Source organism: Mesocricetus auratus, unplaced genomic scaffold, assembly GCF_017639785.1.
Source record: "Mesocricetus auratus isolate SY011 unplaced genomic scaffold, BCM_Maur_2.0 Super-Scaffold_100006, whole genome shotgun sequence".
In the NCBI taxonomy this organism is placed as follows: domain Eukaryota; kingdom Metazoa; phylum Chordata; class Mammalia; order Rodentia; family Cricetidae; genus Mesocricetus; species Mesocricetus auratus.
In genome coordinates, this window is record NW_024429190.1 from 66,621,966 (window position 1) to 66,640,811 (window position 18,846).

At 39.7% G+C, this 18,846-nt stretch overlaps 1 long non-coding RNA gene across 1 annotated transcript in view; it reads left to right on the top strand.

The window, feature by feature from the left end:
* LOC110340552 overlaps nucleotides 1-18,846 on the top strand; it is a 46,364-nt gene that overhangs the window by 26,999 nt on the left and 519 nt on the right. The gene's annotated exons all lie outside the window — the stretch shown is intronic.

The window sequence follows — 18,846 nt, forward strand, 5'->3', positions numbered from 1 at the left end:
CACACATGGCTCCGAAAAATACCTAAACAGTAACTGTTGTTTCCTATGAGTGGTTTTCTGATTTACATAAGTGATGCTACTTCAGTCGTTCCTACTCTGCTCCTCACTCTCATGAGCTAGAGTGGAATGAACCTACTTGTGCTTGTTGAGTCTGCTTGTGCGTGAGTTTTTCTAGCCCTGGCTCATCGGGTCAGCTTGCACTTACACGTGTGAGTTCACTGAGAGCTCCAGGTTGCTTTCTGCAATGACGGTGTCACGTGACAATGTCTCCAGGAGCAGGAGCACATCCTGGTTCCTGTTTCTCCTCTTGTGTGTTAACATTTTGATTATATTTATGATTTTCTCCCAATATTGAGCAAATGAAGAGGGTGTCACTTTACTTTGGAATTAAAGGCAAAGGGTACAGAAAATTTCAAGAGAAATGGGAAGATATGCTAATTTTATAAATGACAGCAATTCAAATTGTAATATGACACAGTAATAGCTTCATTTTCATATCTTATATTATTTGATAAGCTAATTTTGTATGCCAAAAACAATAAATTTACCTAGATTTTTAAAAAATTCTATTTTGCTTTATTGGGCTGTATTGCTATATATCCCCAGCAACCTATCTTGTTATGTAAGTGAGACTATATTTGAACTTATGGCAGTCCTCCTACCTTAGCCTCAGTACTAGAAATACAGTCACGTACTAACATGTGTGGCTCATCTGAATTTTTTAAAGTTAAATTAAATATGCATACTATAATTATTAGTATGCAAAACAATAGCAAAGGTAAGAGATGAGTCATATTACTAAGATAAAAAAATAACGTGAAGGTGGCTTATAAACAACACAGAAATAGCTCTTTGGTTGTATAATACATTGCTATAAGAGTAAGGCAATCCTGACTACCAAAGGAGAAAAATTCATTTGTAATATGAAAACTCTTTAGTAATATGTAAAGAGAGAGATCAAGGGGGAGGGAGAGAGAGAGAGAGAGAGAGAGAGAGAGAGAGAGAGAGAGAGAGAGAGAGAGAGAGAGAGAGATGTTATTTGTAACATGGACAGATAATCTGAATGAGAAAGAAAAAGGTCTGGTATCCTTCTTTAATATTATTAAAGAAGGATATGGTAGAAACCATATGTTAAACTGTGATATATTTGATTACATCAAATTCAATAGTTTATGTCAAGTGAATGTATAATATTAACATGCAGATGACAATGAAAAAAATACACTTAGAACTGATGAGCGTTTACAATGCTATTTATATTGAAACAGTACAAGATCAGCAGACACACGCTCTCACATAGAAGAGGGACTTTTTCATAGCTTTCAGGAGATATGGAAACAGTAATAAAATGAGCAAGGGCAGGCATAGCTCAGAGAAAGAAAACCTCAGACGTCAGGTAAATATTAACCAGCATTGAAGAGAATCAGATTCATTAGGAAGAGGAAGAAAGGCAAAACAGCCATATGGTAAACGCATCCCATCAATAAAGCAGTCACCAGAAAACATTAACAGTAAAGCTACCCGTGAGAGATAAAATCCCAAATGTATATCACAGTAAGTAGGCACTCACTCATTAAGGTTCAAGTTCATGATTCGCCTCACAGGTACATGACTGTGAGGTACCTGTCTGCGGATCACTGCAGTGAACACCATGGCTGTCACTGGAGGCAGAGTCACAAGGAGGGGGTACTTAGGGATTAAGGGAAGGGACTATGGTGCAGAGTGCTGTCGGGCCACCAGCTCTACCCTTTCCTATTCTAACTCCCATTGTCTGACGGAAAGAAAGTTACTTCCAGTTCAAATCCCACTGACCTTATTTGTAAATATGCAATAATCATGGTGTTCCATTCACAGAACCATGATGCTTAAGCAATGCATGAAAAAGAATTCTCTAGAAGCCTATGTGTGATGTAAACTTCATAAATGTTACCTGTAGCAATGGCTTATTCCTTGGGTGGCATTTTTACTAATATTCATAATATTCTTATTTCTATTTATAGCAAGCCATAGGATACACACACACACACACACACACACACACACACACACACCTTAAGAACCACTTTTATTTATTTATTTATTTTTGGTTTTTCGAGATATGGAGACAGGATTTCTCTGTGGCTTTGGAGGCTGTCCTGGAACTAGCTCTTGCACACCAGGCTGGTCTCAAAATCACAGAGATCTACCTGCCTCTGCCTCCAGAGTGGTGGGATTAAAGGCATGCATCCCCACCATCCAGCAAGAATCAATTTCAAGACAAGATAAATTTCTAATTACTACAGAACATTGTTGTTTTTGGAAGCTTGTGGCAGAATTAAAATAGTAGGCACATAAATGTTCACGCTAGTCCTCCAACTCTGAGTTTAAAACCAGACAAAAAAAGCAAGTTGCAAACACTGGATATAAAGAAAGAAGAGGAGTCCAGTTGGAAAAGAAAGAAAAAGAAAAGTGTTCAAACCACCAACAGAGACAAGTGCATTAAATCCCTGATTGATTCTGGAATCTGATAAATTTTTCCTTGTTTCCAAAATTGTCGTGTCCCTGTCCGTGTCTCCTCCCTCCCCCCCTGCAAGAGTAATAGGAACTAGTTAGTAACAGAGGTAACTGCTTCTCTCAGCATGCATACAGCATTCTAATTAGGCCTCACAACAACCCCATGACGTAAATTTTATCTCACATGGATGAAACACGTAAGCAGACTTACATACAGAGCAAGTGATGATTCAGGGGGAGCCCGAGGCTGGGAGAACCCAAGGTCCAGGCTGCATTTTTCCAAATGCTTCTCAATCAAATTCAGAATAGAAAGGGAAAACAGATCAGTGTTTATCCCCTAGGGCCACTGAGATACAGCCTGTCATAGTGGTGGTGTCCCATTCCTAAACACACATCTGAAGGGTTTCACAGGCTGCTGTCTCACACTTCGGCAGGTATCTCCCACTGAGAGGTACAAGGCTAGCAAGAGAGAAACCAAATCAGTGACCAACATAATCCTACTATCTTTGCCTACTGTAGAGGCAGCTTCATCCAGTCATATCTATTTATAGAGAAAAAAAGTCATTTGCTAACAAAAATAACACTATAATAAGTAATCTTGTAAATACGAACGCACCATGAGCAACTTGATGTAAAACTTGTTAAAATATGTGAATCAATGCTACTGATTGATTGAATATTTTGTTTGTTTGTTTTTGTTTTCGAGACAGGGTTTCTCTGTATTGTTTTGGAGGCTGTTCTGGAACTCACTCTGTAGAACAGGCTGGCCTCGAACTCACAGAGATCTGCCTGCCTCTGCCTCCTGAGTGCTGGGATTTAAGGCGTGCGCCACCGATGCCTGGCTTGAATAAATATTTTAATACTTAATACCCAGTCAAGCACTATTTCCTGCTGGGCTAGAATTGGTGTTTACTTCATTTCTGTGACATGGAAGTACTCACCTTGTTTCTTCACTTATATAATTAAATATCATCAGTACTTTTTGGTGCTTGCAGAAGCTTTAAATGAATAAGCACACAGATGCTTGGATCTAGACATAGTCTCTTCTCAGATTTGCTGATTTATGTCATCTTTAAACGAAAAAGCAGGAAAGCTGGTAGGATAGACGGAATGGATTCACCAGCCTAGCTTGGCAAACTCTCCGGGAACCACAGTTTACATAGCACTTATCTTTACTAGAAGCAAATTTTGCTTAGGAACAAAGGCATAGTTTACTTCTCCCTGATGTTGGGAAGGAGAAAGCAAGGTGGGGGGAAGGATGGGGATTAAGTTTTCTGTGACAATGGACATTGCACATAGATTCAGTCTCTGTTGATCAGTAACAAAATTAGTGGCAACATCAGAACTTTTAAAACATACTACCAAGTAAAACCCTGAGTCTATATCTTACTCCTCCATTAAGCTTAGGGTACATTTTTATGTGGAGTTTTTGTAGAACAAAATGGTAAACTAGGTTGGCAAGTTGAAGGGACCAGCCCTCTGTTTTAGCAGCCATGGCAGGCTAATATGTGCTCATCTGACCTTGCCTCCTCATGGCAAGGAACCAATCAGAAGTTAGCTGACAAGGCTGTGCTTTACTGCTCTGGGTGTGCTTTACGGACAAGTGCACAACAGTGATGTGCAGAGCATAGCAACTGCCCTGGGAGGGCCTATGGGCCATAACAACTAGTTGACCACTCAACACAGGGCAGGCCACCTGAGCCTGGAAGCCCACCAATCCTGAGACTGTTGCATAACCCTAGATACTCCCCTAACCCTGCCCTATAAGATCCCTGTCTGGTGATTTCTCAGGGTCTTTCTCCAGCCGTCTGCTTCTGTGGATGGATGAAAGGCCTGAGCTAATGGGGTTAGCTCATTAAACAACAATAAAAAAAAACTCTTTGCTTTTGCATCAAAATGGGCTTCTTGTGATTTTGGGGTTCAGAATTTGGGCACAACAAAGTTATTGCTTTTTACATAGTTTGAACATATCCACAAGTTTATTCTCTAGACCCACCTGCTGTAATTTAAGAAAAGCAGCACTCAAGAGAAAGATGCCATGAGACAAGATTGAAGCAGAGGGTTTTTTTAATTAGAGAAAGGCATCATAAAAAGGGGGAAAGGGGAGGGGGACCCTGACCTCTGGAGACAGGAGCTGCAGGAGAGAGGAGAAAGGAAAGAGGGGGAGAGAGAGGAAAAAAAGGGAGGGAGAGAGGGAAGGAAGGAAAGAATAATGAGAGGTGGGCAGGGCCGTTTTAAAAGGGAACACGGTGAATGTGCACAGGTGGTGCTATTAAACTGCAGCTGAGGGCGTGTCCTGTGAGAACCCCAAGGACAGGCCAGCACAGATGCCTGAATACTAACACCACCTGAACCTGGGTTGTTTATGTGACCCAAACCAAATGAGGACCACCTTGCTTCACTAACAAAGGCGCATATCACCTTCTGTACCTGAGTTTGCATGTGCGCCACCTTTACCAAGGTTAGTTTAACAACTAAGTGTAGAAATTTTTTAAAAAATGAGCAAAAAAAAAAATCTATTTCCCGGTGTCCTGTAGAATATAGTGGAGTCAGTGACTGGTGATACAAGTACAAGGAAATGAAGACAGAAAACAAAAGGCAATGAACAAAGAAAAGAAAGTACACTGTAAAACAATCTAAGAAGGAAAGCAGGGGGAAATCGCATTTTAAAATGGTGAAGAGGAGGGTCCTTTGGGTACAGTTAACAGGGGACAGCTCTCATGCTGAGAGCTAAAGGGTAGGAAAGAATCAAGGAGCTTTCCAAGCAGAAGGCAGTCTGTGCTTCAACCCTAGGGAGTAAGAAAGTTCTCTGTGTAGCATTGCCTCAAAGAACACTCAGGTTAAACAGTTGTGGGAGGAAGGAGGAATTCCTCAGCAAGAACTTGCAGAAATGAGTGGTACCATACCATGGAGGTCCTTGCAGGTCAACCCTTGGAGATCTTATTCTAAAGGCAGGGAGAAGTGACAGGCATGGTTTAAATGGTTGAAACTACTGCTCTGATTGAGGATTTAGAAAAATTTCTTGAACTCAGCTGTCAGATGTGTATTACCAAGAGAACGGCTATGGGGTTGTATCATAATTCTGTGGAGTAGTGTTAAGAATTCAGTAAATGATGGGAGAGGAACTGAGAGGGCCACATCACTCTCAAACATATAACTCAACTGAGTCACCAGGACCAGGTACTTTGTTAGAAAGACGCTGTTTTCAAAGAGCAAATTTGAGGTTAAGCTCTTCACTGGTTTCGTGGAAGCCCAAATGTTTGAGAAAATAGACCTATATGACTTGAGAGGAAGAAAAAAAATCAGTAATGGAGCTGGTACCGGTATTCTTTAAAGTAATGTTTCATTTTGGTGAATTCAAACATTAAATACAATCACTTTAAAGCACCACACAATTACTTTGCGTTGCTCCTGTCAGTGATATTATTCCTACCACTGACAATTAACATCATATGGTGTGATGTTAGATGCTGTCATAAAGATTAATAGTTGTGCTGTGGGTGAATCTATTTTCACTTCTCAGGCCCCAATTTAGCACTGAGTGAAAGAACACCATTTTCCTACATGACTTCCCTTAAGTATCTGCAAGTATGTCTTCATTTTAAAGACAAAGACATAGAAATTTAAACCATTGACTAAGTTATCCTAAGTGAGAGTCTGAACTATGTGATGATTGCCTTGGTAGGACAAGCACATTTCTCCTCCACACTGATTCTTCATTGTCATTTGAAACTGAGAGACACTTCAGATGACAAATTATGCTTCTGAACTTATACAGCTCAGAGTTATTTAAATTCATGTATATTTTTTTATTATAAATGAGTTTATTAGCTTTTCCCCCATCTTTTTTTAAAATTTTATTTTATATTCCAATTGGCACCCTGTGTCATGAACCTTATGTCATTTACCTAAGGGAGATAATTTCAACTGTGTACCAGCCACACAGCTAAGTTAAGAAAATCCTAAACCCAATGAAGCAGCATATGAAATGTCCAGACAAGCTTCATGAATGTAAATTGTATGTTACTTAAAGAATATCTCAGTGAAATGCCCATTAGACAGACAGAAATAGAGAAAAAGGTAGTTACTCCTGATAGATTTCCTTGTTTGACCTTTGGAATCTTTTTTATCTTTTCTACAGTATTTTTAACTTGTACTTCTGTTCCACAACCAGACTTCTACTAGTGACCATGGAGACCAGCCCTCCAACCTTTACAATATTGCAGCAAACAGGGATTTGAAGGCCCACAGACACAGTGAGGGCATGTCTGCCGTTATGACTATGTGTCCTGATGTTTTACATATTTTAATTTGGGTCTATTTAATAGTTAAGCTCACATTCTATTATATCTGTCCCAATCATGTACATGGAAAATAATAGAAATTATTGGATGTTACATTCTCCATATTCTGAGTTTTTTAAAAAAGCATTTAATAGAAACATTTAAAACCTTATGTTCAGATTTAGTGAAATGGACTTGAAAGTGATTGCATTTGATGTTTTAATTCACCAAAAAGAACATTACTTTAAAAAGAAAACACATATTAAATGAACTATACTTGAATTATTTAGCTTAATTTAGTTTGTATTGCATCCTAATGAACTTATCAATACTTTAATTGGACAAGCATTGGCAATACATGTGTAAGAGACTCATTTATTTTTTTTCCATGAAGTAGTGAATAGTTTTGCAATTTCATGACTGCAAGTAGATTCTTCTTGATTTCAAGTTTATCCAAAGTCTTAGAATATTATCAATGTCAGAAGTGGCAAAATTTTAAATAAACTCAATTTAACACATTCGGTCACTGTGACCAAATCTGTTTTCAAGCATGTTTGACATATGGCTATGCATTTCCTGATTTCTTTGTCAAAACAAAAGATAAGTACTCAACTAAAAGGGAGTAAAGAGATACTTTATTTTGGAGCTAATTTGATTGATCATAGTTTATTCCAAATACCATATTTCAATATGTTAACAGTTTAGTGAAGTTTTTGTAGTTACAGAACAAATGAATCAAGGTATTTTAAAATACATTGCTGGAGCCATGGGATAGCTTAGGGGGCTAATGTCACTTGCCACAAAGCCTGGCCTGATCCAGTTTTATCCCTGGATCTCACATAGTAGTAAGGAAGAACCTACTCTCAAAATTGTACTTCAACACAAACCTTGTGTTATATGCCCCTTGCCTTCCACTAAAATAAGTGTAAAAATAGACATCAATTGTTGAAAAATTCAGGGAGGCAAGCTACAGGAAAGTGGGGAAATCTACACACACAGTCCTCAACTGTCATCTGATGGTTTTTCTCGGTTGGTAAGTCGGTAGAAGTCAGTGATCTACTGAAACATTGCAAAAGGTTTACATAATAGGCCAGACACAGAGGAGGGCAATGATTGCCTATTAAGTTCACACATATAAGGTAATTTGGATCCAGATCGCCAACATTTCAGTTCTTCATGACCATGGAAGCTCTAGTCACTCACTCTTATAGACCCTTTAACACTGGGAACTTCAGTCTATACCAATTCCCTGTTGGCCAGGCACCATATTTCTCTGGGTTATCAATCTATTTTTCCTAAACAGTTTCTGTGAAGTATGGGCTTGTTGAATTTCATAGATAAAAGAACCAAGGCTCAGGTACATGAAGCAACTCAACCAAGACACAGAGCAATAACTGGGTGACTATGGAAATAGAATTCAGGCAAGCAGTCCTAAAAATCTCCTGTTGTGCAAGCAGCACATTTTGAGCCAAATAGTGTTTATGTCCCATGGTAGGAAGGCTTAGACCTAGGGTTTGATAACATTGAGCTTGAGTAGGAGGTACAACGGTCTTCAGGAGAAAGGAGGCAACTTTTGAATCTTATTACATATACCTGTAATTATTGTCATAAGATCTTAGGGTCTTCAACATATGACAGAACCTAAGGTTAAAACAACCAAGATCATCATATGGCCTAAGGAAGGTAACAGGTAAAGGAAAGAGGCATATCAAAAAAACAGAAAATCAATTTATTTAATCAGGCTTGAGTATCTGTGTCCTCTGTTATACAATTATTTTTATTCTGTGGAATATTCTGTTTGATGTTTGGCATATTTGAAACAATTTATATTTTAATTTTAGTTTTTCTCTAGGCTACTTTGATTTCAGGGTTCTAACCTTTTTTTTTCATTTTTTATTTTAATTTTAAATAGCTTGTTTTACATGTCAGTCCCAGTTCCCTCTCCCTCCCCTCTTCCCGCACTCCCCTTCCCCCCCTCCCTCCCACCCTATTGCCAAATCCTTCCACATAGGGGATATCTAGAGTCTGTCATTTTACTCTTGGTAGGGTCAAGGCACTCCCCTAAGAGTCCAGGCTGAGAGAGCATCTCTCTTTGTGCTATAGGCACATGAAGACAGTTTGTATACCAGGGATAGACACTGATCCACAGCTCAGGGCCCCATAGGTTGCCCAGGCCTTCTCGCTGACACTCACATTTGGGGGGTCCAGATCAGTCCCATGCTGGCCTCCCCACTGTTGGTCTGGGGTCCAAGGGCACTCCCCTGTTCAGATCAGCTGTCTCTGCTGGTTTTGCCAGCCCATTCTTTGCCAATTTGCTCATCACTCCTCTCTGTCACTGGGTTCCTTGGGTTCAGTTCAGTGATTAGTTGTGTGTTTGCCTCTGCTTCCATCAGTCACAGGATGAAGGCTCCCGGATGGTTATAGACCAAGTTCATTATCAGGAATGGGCATTCGAGGTGGTCCCTCCACTATTGCTTAGCTTGCCAATTGATGTTATACCTTTAGATCACTCGAGGTCACTCTGGTGCCTGATCTGTCTTCGATCCTATGATTCCCATTTCCCCTATTCTACCCCCACCCCCTCAACTTCCTGTTCCCCCATGACCAACTCCCTTCCTCTTTACCCCCTCTATTCTTCCCAGGTCCCACTCCCCCCCTCCCCTCGCCGTGTTCCCCATCCATTCAGAGGATCTTGTCTCCATCCTCTTCTCTTGGGTACTATGCATATATGCATATCTTTTAGGTTCTTTCCTGTTTCCCAGACTATCTGTGGAAGTGCAGACTGGCACTATCCTGATCCATGTCTAAAATCCATATATAAGTGAGTACATACCATGTTTGTCTTTTTGCGACTGGGTTACCTCACTCAGGATGGTTTCTTCCAGTGCTATCCATTTCCCTGCAAATTTCAAGATTCCATTGTTTTTTTCTGCCGAGTAATACTCCATTGTGTAAATGTACCACATTTTCTCTATCCACTCTTCAGTTGAGGGGCATCTAGGTTGCTTCCAGGTTCTGGCTATTACAAACAATGCTGCTATGAACATAGTGGAGCAGATGCCCTTGTTGTATGAACCTGCCTCATTTGGATAAATGCCTAAGAGTGGAATTGCTGGGTCTAGTGGTAGATTAATTCCCATTTTCCTGAGGAATCTCCATACTGATTTCCAAAGAGGCTGTATGAGTCGGCATTCCCACCAGCAGTGGAGGAGTGTTCCTCTCTCTCCACATCCTCTCCAGCATAAATTGTCTTCGGTGTTTTTGATTCTAGCCATTCTGACAGGAGTAAGATGGTATCTCAGAGTTGTTTTGATTTGCATTTCCCTGATGGCTAAGGATGTTGAGTACTTTCTTAAGTGTCTCTTGGCCATTTTAGCCTCCTCTACTGAGAATTCTCTATTTAGCTCTGTACCCCACCTTTCAAGTGGATCCTTTGGTGTTTTGGAGACTTGTTTCTTGAGTTCTTTGTAAATTTTGGAGATTAGCCCTCTGTCAGATGTAGGGTTAGTGAATATCTTTTCCCATTCTGTGGCCTGCCTTTTTGTCTTTTTGACTGTGTCCTTTGCCTTACAGAAGCTTTTTAGTTTCAAAAGGTCCCATTTGTTAATTGTCGATCTCAGTGCCTGGGCCACTGGTGTTATGTTTAGGAAGTGGTCTCCTGTACCAACTCGTTGAAGAGTATCTCCCACTTTCTCTTCTAAAAGTTTTAGTGTGGCTGGATGTATGTTGAGATCTTTGATCCATTTGGACTTAAGTTTTGTACAAGGCGATAAACATGGATCTATCTGCAGTCTTCTGCATACCAGTACCCAGTTATGCCAGCACCATTTGTTGAAGATGCTTTCTTTTTTCCACTGTACAGTTTTAGCTTCTTTGTCAAAAATCAGGTGTTCATAGGTGTGTGGGTTAAAATTAGGGCTTTCGATTCGGTTCCATTGGTCTACCTGCCTATTTTTGTGCCAATACCAAGCTGTTTTCAGGACTATAGCTCTATAATAGAGCTTGAAGTCAGGTATGGTGATGCCTCCTGAAGTTCCTCTATTGTATAGGGATGTTTTGGCTATTCTGGGCCTTTTGTTTTTCCATATAAAGTTGATTAATGTTCTTTCCAGGTCCTTGAAGAATTGTGATGGAATTTTGATAGGGATTGCATTGAATCTGTAGACTGCTTTTGGCAAGATTGCCATTTTTATTATGTTGATCCTACCAATCCAAGAGCATGGGAGATCTTTCCATTTTCTGGTATCTTCTTTGATTTCTTTCTTCAAAGACACAAAGTTCTTGATATACAGGTCCTTCACTTCCTTGGTTAACATTATCCCCAGATATTTGATGCAGTTTTTGGCTATTGTAAAAGGTGATGTTTCTCTGATTTCTTTCTCAGTCACTTCATCTTCTGTATATAATAGGGCCACTGATTTTTTTGAGTTTACCTTGTATCCTGCCACATTGCTGAAGGTGTTTATCAGCTCTAGGAGTAACCTTGCGGAGTTTTTTGGGTCACTTATGTAAACTATCATATCATCTGCAAATAGTGAAAGTTTGACTTCTTCTTTTCCTATTTGTATCCCCTTTATCTCCTTTTGTTGTCTTATTGCTGTAGCTAGAACTTCAAGTACAATATTGAAGAGATATGGAGAGAGTGGACAGCCTTGTCTTGTTCCTGATTTTAGAGGAATTGCTTTGAGTTTCTCTCCATTTAGTTTGATGTTAGCTGTTGGTTTACTGTATATTGCTTTAATTATATTCAGGTACGTTCCTGTTATCCCTGATCTCTCTAGGACCTTTATCATGAAGGGGTGCTGGATTTTGTCAAAGGCTTTTTCAGCATCTAGTGAGATGATCATGTGGTTTTTCTTTTGCAGATTGTTAATATGGTGGATTACATTGATAGATTTTCTAATGTTAAACCATCCCTGCATTCCTGGAATGAAGCCTACTTGATCATGGTGGATGATTTTTCTGATGTGTTCTTGAATCCGGTTTGCAAGTATTTTATTGAGTATTTTTGCATCAATGTTCATGAGGGAAATTGGTCTATAGTTCTCTTTCTTAGTGGTGTCTTTGTGTGGCTTGGGTATCAAGGTAATTGTAGCCTCGTAGAAAGAGTTTGGCAGTGAGCCTCCTGCTTCTATTGTGTGGAATACTTTGACGAGTATTGGAATGAGCTCTTCTTTGAATTTCTGGTAGAATTCTGCACTGAAGCCATCTGGGCCTGGGCTTTTTTTGTTTGGGAGGCTTTTGATGACTGCTTCTATTTCATTAGGGGTTATATGTCTGTTTAGATTATTTATCTGTTCTTGATTTAGTTTTGGCAAGTGATATCTATCCAGGAAATTGTCCATTTCCTTTAAATTTTCAAATTTTGTGGAGTACAGATTTTCAAAGTATGCCCTGATGATTCTCTTGATTTCCTCAGAGTCCGTTGTTATGTCCCCTTTTTCATCCCTGATTTTGTTAATTAGCATGTTCTCTCTCTGTCTTTTGGTTAGTTTGGACAGAGGTTTGTCTATTTTGTTGATTTTCTCGAAGAACCAACTCTTTGTTTCATTGATTCTTCTCAGTGTTTTCCTGGTTTCTACTTGATTGATTTCAGCCCTCAATTTGATTATTTCCTGGCGTCTGCTCCTCCTGGGGAGTTTGCTTCTTTTTGTTCTAGAACATTCAGCTGTGCTATTAATTCTCTAGTATGACTGTTTTCCAGTTTTTTCATGTGGGCACTTAGTGCTATAAACTTTCCTCTCAGCACTGCTTTCAAAGTGTCCCATAAGTTTGTGTATGTTGTGTCTTCATTCTCATTGAAATCGAGGAAGTCTTTAATTTCTTTTTTTATTTGTTCCTTTACCCAGGGATGGTGCAATTGTGCATTGTTCAATCTCCATGAGTTTGTAGGGTTTCTGCGATTTGTGTTATTGTTGAATTCTAATGTTAATGCATGGTGGTCTGATAAGATGCAGGGGGTTATTCCAATTTTTTTGTATCTGTGGAGATTTGCTATGTTTCCTATTATGTGGTCAATTTTAGAGAAGGTTCCATGTGGTGCCGAGAAGAAGGTATATCCCTTTGTATTTGGGTGGAGTGTTCTATAGATGTCTGTTAAACCCAGTTGTGTCATAACTTCTATTAATTCTTTTGTTTCTTTGTTAAGTTTCTGTCTGGAGGTCCTGTCTAACGGTGAGAGTGGAGTGTTGAAGTCTCCTACTATTAGTGTGTGAGATTTTATGTGCATTTTGAGCTTTAGTAATGTTTCTTTCACGAATGTAGGTGCCTTTGTATTTGGGGCATAGATGTTTAAAATCGAGACTTCGTCTTGATGTATTTTTCCTTTGATGAATATGAAGTGCCCTTCTTCATCTCTTTTGATTGATTTTAATTTGAAGTCTAATTTGTTAGATATTAGGATTGCTACGCCCGCTTGTTTCTTGGGGCCGTTTGATTGGAAGATCTTTTCCCAGCCCTTTACTCTGAGATAACGTCTGTCTTTGGTGTTGAGATGTGTTTCTTGTATGCAGCAGAAGGAAGGGTTCTGTCTTCGTATCAATTCTGCTAGTCTGTGTCTTTTTATAGGCAAGTTGAGGCCGTTGACATTGAGGGATATTAATGACCATTGATTGGTGATCCTTGTTTGCGCTTGATTTATTGTTAGTGAAGTTATTTTGTGTAGTTTCTCCTCCCTTTTTCTTTTGGTGTTTTGTAAAGTATGATTATATATTGCCTGTGTCTTTGTGAATGTAGTTATCTTCCTTGGCTCTAGGTTTTCCTTCTAGCATTTTCTGTAGAGCTGGATTCATGGATACGTATTGTTTAAATCTGGCTTTGTCATGGAATATTTTGTTTTCTCCATCTATGGTAATTGAGAGCTTTGCTGGATATAGTAGTCTGGGCTGGCATCCTTGTTCCCTTAGGGTTTGTAGGACATCTGACCAGGATCTTCTGGCTTTCATCGTTTCCATTGAGAAGTCAGGTGTAATTCGGATAGGTCTGCCTTTCTATGTTACTTGGCCTTTTTCTTTAGCTACTCTTAATATTTTCTCTTTACTCTGTAGGTTTGATGTTTTGATTATTATATGGCGAGGTGACTTCTTTTTCTGGTCAAGCCTATTTGGTGTTCTGTAAGATTCTTGTACTTTCATAGGCATATCTTTCTTTAGGTTAGGGAAGTTTTCTTCTATGATTTTGTTGAATATGTTTTCTGTACCTTTAAGTTGAATTTCTTCACCTTCTTCTATACCTATTATTCTCAGGTTTGGCTTCTTCACGGTGTCCCATATTTCCTGGATATTTTGTGTTAAGGATTTGTTGGTTTTGAGATTCTCTTTGCTTGACGACTCTATATCCTCTAATGAGTCTTCAACACCTGAGATTCTCTCTTCTATCTCTTGTATTCTATTGGTGATACATGCATCTGTAGTTCCAGACCGTTTACCGAGCTTTTCTATTTCCAGCATCCCTTCATTCTGTTTTCTTTATCGTTTCTATTTCAGCTTTCAATCCTTCAACTGTTTGAGCTGTTTCCTTAATTTTCTTGGTTGTTTTTTCTTGGTACTCTTTAGATTCTTCGAGAGATTTGTTTATTTCTTGAATTTTTTTCCCCCATTTCATGGATTTTTTTGTTTGTTTTTTCTTCTATTTCTTTAAGGGATTTCCTTGTTTCTTCTTTGAGGGTCTCCATCATCTTCATGAGATAATTTTTAAGGTCTGTCTCCTCTTGTTCATCTATGTAGTGCTTTTCGGGTCTTGCTGGTGTTGGATCCCTGGATTCTGGTGGGGTCATGTTGGTGTTTCTATTGCTGAGTGATCTCTTATTCTGTCTTCTTCCCATCTCTTCTTCCAGTGGGTGCTGGTGGGGTCTTTCTGTCTCCTCTGGTCTCCTTCCTTACTGCAGCTGAAGCTGGGGATGCTGAAGCTGGACTCGCTGGGGTTGGGGTCTTGGAGGGGCTGATCTCTTTCCTGAAGCTGGACTCCCTGGGGTTGGGTCTTGGAGGGGTTGATGTCTTTCCTGAAGCTGGGCTCGCTGGGTTGGGGTCTTGGAGGGGCTGATCTCTTTCCTGTGTGGGCGGCTCTTCTGGAAGCCAGGAGCGGCCCCAAAGATGGAGGGGGATGGGTGATGGGTGGGCGGTCCCCCGCTGGAGACCCAATCTCACCTGAAGCTGGGCTCGCTGGGTTGGGGTCTTGGAGGGGCTGATCTCTTTCCTGTGTGGGCGGCTCTTCTGGAAGCCAGGAGCGGCCCCGAAGATGGAGGGGGAAGGGTGATGGGCGGGCGGTCCCCCGCTGGAGACCCAATCTCACCTGAAGCTGGACTCCCTCTCAGGGTTCTAACCTTATGAAGAGTTGTGAGTTTCAATTTTAGGGAAAGATAATATCTAAATTATAAAATAATATCTAAATTATTACCTTCCTTATAATATAATTTTATTATTTTTGGTATTCTATCAGATTTTTTTCAAAGTGTAAATAAAACATTGTATCATAAAGAGTTCAGATAACAATGTAGTATCACTTTAAATTTTTCTAACATGCAAAATATTGTTAATAAAGGGATAGAAACAAGTGGTCAGCCTTGTGCTATATGAGGAGTTATAGGTTCTGTGGGCAGAAACACATCTTATTTCTTATTGTACAATCAGAAAGACAATGAAACTCCGGTGGTGGTCACTTTATAGTAGTGTCCACATGTGTTTTCATTGGCAAGATACAACTATTGTCTTTCATGTGTGTGATTTTACATATAAAACTATTAAGATATAACTTTAAAATATATTTTACATTTGTTTTATACACATAATACATAATCATATATGTATATATTAATTTCAGGGAACTGTATTATAGAAAATTTTAACTGCTTAATCAAAAAAATATGAGCTAAGTTTGAAAACAGTGAATGCTTTTGTTATCAGAGATTGATACTTTGGGTGTACTTTGGATAAGAAATGTCAACTTGAGTTTTTGGGTATCCCTAGTAAGAGATGTGGTTCTTCTTTGAAGAAATTGCTCCTCTATCCTTAAACATCTTGCTCTTCAATGACCACCTGTATCAGTTAGCAATCATCAATAGCAAGGCAGGAGCCACTGAAGTTCTAGATGATCTTTTATTTATGGAGCCTGAGTTTCATTATATAGCTTAACTGTCCTAGAACTTGCAGTGTAGACCAGAACGGCCGCAAACACATAGAGATCTTCCTACCTCTGCCTCATTAGTGCTGTGACTAAAGGCATGCACTATCACACCTAGCTCAGCAATTTTTGAAGGATAGGATTTTATAAATTTGCAATATATACATTATTTTAGACACACTTCTATTGCACACAAAATAGAGTTGTGCAGACATTTACGGGCATTAAGAAATGACCACTTTCATTTGTCATCTGCTTGCACTGTTTGCTTTTTTGTGGCAGACTGAAATCACACCAGCATCTACAAGCTGTGCCCGTACAGTGGCTGTAGTTTCAAACAATGCCCACTGAAGTGGTTTAAAAAGCTGGACTGCAAAATGAGGTGATAAGTCAGGTCAAACATTAAGCAGAGTTAAATATTTTGACTTATTGTTCATTAACACAAGCAGATTTTAACCATTTCAGCACCAGTTATCTTCAATGACAGTTACTGTAGACCATAGAGTTAAGCAGGAGCCTGGAGTCAGGGGAATTACACAAGAACTGCCATGACAGGTCTCAATACAATATCCATGTGTGTTTCTCTTTTGTAGGTTTCAGAGTTAGGTGTAGTCTTTAATGTCAATTCTAATTTCAAATCTGTGCCTGAGATTATAGACCCTTTAGAGATGGTCTAAAATTAACATATTGGAAGGGAAATAGTATCAAAAGTTGAGAAAATTGCACTCTGATCTTTATAAAGTTTTGATGGTAAACTTTAATAGTCCTGTCACCACAGAGATGTACTGTCTTTCTTAAATGTTTTGTGGCACTTTTGTGTGAAATGATATGGTAACAAGGGATCAGAGGCCAAGAAGTGTTCATATAAGTCTCAAGAACTTTAGGGAGAACTACAGAAATGTAGCTAGGCACTGTGTTCACTCTTGAGAATTTTTGCTCATTGTGCTATGAATCCAGAAATTGGCTTTACCAACCATTTCTTTATCATTTTCTCATTCTTTTAATTAACAAAGAGGAAAAATTTATCTTCTAAATACTTTAACTGTCATTCAATGGCATCCTTGATGTCAGCATGCTACTACTAGTTACCATGACGCCTTTAAAGGCTTAACTGTTAACAGCCTCCTAGTAGTAGAATTGAAGACTCCCAAACAAAATAAGTTGGCTTCCTTAGGAGAGTGCATTGAGCTCATTACTGAAGAATTTGAACCTTGTAAGAGAGGGAGCAAAAGGTTCAGGGTGGCACAGTGACTTCAGGAAGCAGACGTTCGGTGGGATTTCAGGGACAGATTTATCTAGGGTGTGTTAAAGGTATTTGTAATTGGTTGTAGGGCAACCCTCCAGGCTCCCAGAAGCTCTAGGCTTCTGCCAGCATGTGCCTTACTTGTAACTACCCATAAGGCCCCTCTGCTGCACCCACTCCCTGACTCAGTACCCAGACCTCCCCCAAATTGAGGTGAATTAGGCATAGACAATAATGACATACAGAAGGGAACAGATTCAGGAAACATTTTAGAAGGGAAAACAATCGGCCAAGAGAGCTGACCAAATATGCACAAGAGTTTAAAAACCAAGACAATAATAATAAAAAAGAATGGCATGATCACTCCTCTATGAAGCTGGATCTCGCAAGGAACACAGAACACAGGTAATAGGACTCCATCTCCAGGAAGGAGGGGAACTGTGCATTGAGATATGCTGCAGTACAGTTATCAACAGAACTAAGATGATCAGAGATGCTTGTAGATGCATCTTTAATTTAGACCTGGAGGCTTATACACGTAGACAGAGAACTATGCAAGAAATCATTTGAGATAGAGGAGCCAGCCAAGGGTTACTGTGAAAAGGAGCCAGAGCCAGATGGGCCTTCCCTGGGTGTGGTATAGTCTCTTCTGACTCATCAATTATATAGACTATAAGCTGTAACAATGAAACCATGTTGATTTATAATGTTTGTTTTAGCACATTTGCACAATTTCACGTAAATGAGCTCATTTGACTCCACTCTAGAAGTGAGCTAGATTTGAGCTAGATCCATGATATAGATAAGCTAATTAAGAGAATTTAATAGGAGAGAAACAGCACAGGTTATCACTAGAAGGTTTCAAACTCACTCTATGGTCAAATCCTGAGTTCATTCCTATGAAGAGCAGTGGAGAAACTCAAAATCAAAGCCAAATCCCCACACTGACCCACAAATCCTATGTTAGTTTTGACTGGCTCTCTTCCTACATCATTCCCTGCCCCTGAGCTCTTTCAGTCCTGAGCCTAAACTTGGCAGCTGTCTGCACTCTGTGCTGGGAGCTCTTCCTTGAATCTTTCTCCCCCGACATTGCAGATACATTTGTGTCATCCTTTAAGAATGGTCACAGGCTACCATTGTGATCCCTAACAAGGCACCGTGCTCTTCTGACTCCTTTTTTAATGTTGTGTAGTCAGCCCATATAAGGTGGTTGTTTCTTCCTCCCCTGTTAGCTCCTAAGCACAGCTGAGGGTGGGGGTTTTTTGCTGTTTTGTTCCTTTTGTTTAAGAACCCATATGCATGACCAGCACAGCATCAGAGCCCAGTAAATTCCCTTAACTCCAAGATGGATTTGGGTTAAGAAGCAGCTGTTGGGATTGGCCTCTTGGAGCTTCATGGGCTTAGGGCAGAAGACTGGCTGAGAAAGGTGGTGGGGACATGGGGATGCAGGTGTTATATTAGCACATCTATTATTTAGCAGTGACTGTAGAATTGGATCACTTGGGGAGTGATGCCTCTGTGTGAAACTCTGAATTGACTGGAAAATACTAATGTTTCAAAGCAACAGGTTTTGTTTGGCCTTTTGGTTTTCTGAGACAGGGTTTCTGTCCTAGTTGTCCTGGAACTCACTCTGTAGACCAGGCTGGTCTCAAACTCAGAAATCCATCTGCCTCTGCCTCTCAGGCACTGGTATTAAAGGCATGTGCCACC